Source organism: Lycium barbarum, chromosome 3, assembly GCF_019175385.1.
Source record: "Lycium barbarum isolate Lr01 chromosome 3, ASM1917538v2, whole genome shotgun sequence".
Classification (NCBI taxonomy): domain Eukaryota; kingdom Viridiplantae; phylum Streptophyta; class Magnoliopsida; order Solanales; family Solanaceae; genus Lycium; species Lycium barbarum.
In genome coordinates this window covers 126,468,596-126,471,095 of record NC_083339.1, presented here as the reverse complement: position 1 = coordinate 126,471,095, position 2,500 = coordinate 126,468,596, and positions in this window count along the sequence as shown.

Below are 2,500 nucleotides of genomic sequence, written 5' to 3'. Positions count from 1 at the left end.
GAAACCCATTAAAGTCATCTAAGCCAAGAAATTTCAAAGGAAGTGAGTTAGGGTTTTTGGTGCAAGAAAAGTATTGCTACTCAAGGCTTGTTCCTACAATATCTAAGGTAAGTTTTATGATATTCTCATGATGTTTAAGATATTGAGAAGTTGAAACACTTGAATTGTTGAAGAATATAGAAAATGGGTTATAAATGTGGGAATAGTGCTATTGTTGAATGGTAGTTTGAAATGAATCATGAATATGAATATGTTGTGATTGTAAGTAGATTATGAATGAAATTTATAACATGGAATGAGTATTATACGTGAAAGAACGTAATAGTGAATTATGACCATGATTATGGGGAAATTGAAGTGAAATTGTGAAATGTGAATAATTTAGATGGATGATGAATGTTGTCTATTATGTTATGAACGTTGTTATGAATGTTTGGGAGTTGATATAGAATATGGGAAAAGTTGTATAAATAAAGGAAATTCTGCCCAAATTTTCCTAGAAATAGTAAGCACGTTTAAGTAACCGATTGGCTAACGTTCATGCGACTTCTCTTGAAGGTAGAAACGTGGGCATCAAAGGAAAATAAGCAAGTGACATATTAGTAATGACAAAGGTATGTAAGGCTAGTCCTTTCTTTCCAAGGCATGAGTCCTATGATATGATATCCCCTCCTTCTTCATGATTTTCCTACGTACCAAAAACTATGAGTCTGCAATTATGAAGAGCTTCACAAGATAAATGAAAGAGACATGTTACGAGCATGACGATACCTACGATAAATATAAGTATATAAGTTCTAAAGTTAGGATACGACATTCTTACGGAACTAATGATCCTTATGTAACTTCTATGATATTATGTTCCCTACCTCTCCATGACCTTCCTACCTTCCGGAAAACTAAGAGTTTATGATCATGAATAGCCACGTGAGATAAAGATAAGAGGCATGCTATGAGCACGATAATGAAGATGATAAGCTTAAGTCTAAAGATTCTAGAGTTCATGGTATAATGTTTATAAAAAGCTAACGACATTAACTACGACCTATTGATGTTGCTTGTTGTATACACTCACCTTATATGCTAATTCCTTCAAGGTGAGACATAATGCTTATGAATGCTCCATAATCGAATCGGGGGTTCTCGACCTTATGTCACCCCGACATTGTTATAGATTGTCCATAAGCCTTAATGCACGTCTTATGACCAGTGTTCCGCAAAGTTACGAGTCTATGCTCATAGAGGATTTCATATGAGATAAAGGTAAGAGATATGCTATATAAACGATAGTGGTAATGTTGAGCTTAAGCCTAGAGATTATAAAGTCTATCCTACGTATTCATACGAAGTCCATGCTACGAATATGATGTGATTTTCATAGATTGTCTTTAAATTTAAATGTATGCATAAATGAAAGGTTACGATACGCTTATAAGATGTATGTGATGACAATGATGATGATGAGATATACTGATCCTTGTTATGATGTATGTGATATGGTCGAGCCACTACGTGGCCGAATACGGAAGATATGTACGGACACTGTCGAGCCACTACGTGGCCGAATACGGATACTGTCGAGCCACTACGTGGCCGAAAACGGATACTGTCGAGCTACTACGTGGCCGAATACGGATAATGTAGAGCCACTACGTGGCCGAATACGGATAATGTTTTATGTGTATGAGCAGATATGGTACTACGACGATGAATTATATGACATAATGATGTATACGCTATGATGATTCATATACGACGATTATGTATATATGATATATGTATGAAATGTATTCATCCTTAAGGGTCGCGCAGGTTTTACCTTCACCTTATGACTTATGATTTCTCTATTATGTTTATTTCTTTCATGCCTTACATACTCAGTACTATTCGTACTGACGTCCGTTTTCTTTGGACGCTGTGTTCATGCCCACAGGTAGACAGGAAGACGGCGCAGACCTATAGGAGCTATCAACAGATTTTCAGGAGCACTCTATTATTCCGGAGGTGCTAACGGGGTTTATCCTTTTGTGTATATATATATATATATATATATATATATATATATATGTATATGTATTTTGGGAACGACGGGGCCTTGTCCCGTCCATATGTCTAGCACTCCAGTAGAGGCTCGTAGATACGCAGTGCGGGTTATATCGTCTCACGAAGTTGCTATTATGTATATATGTATATATATTATTTTGATAGCCGGAAGGCCAATGTATACAAAAGTGTGTATGTTTTCAAATGAAAGATGATTTTCCTATCATAAAAGAGCGTAAATGAGTATGACGAGTAATAGAACGAGCGGTGCTCGGTGGTTAGCCCCAGGTACCCGTCGCGGCCCCTAGTCGGGTCGTGATGTTTTTTTTTATTTAACATGGGACTTTCCTATATTTTAGGCTTGCCTCGAATTGAACTTTTGTAACTAAATCGTTCTATACTCAAGAAAGGCGGGATGCCTATGACGTGTACGTGTCGGATGAACCAAATCCTCGTT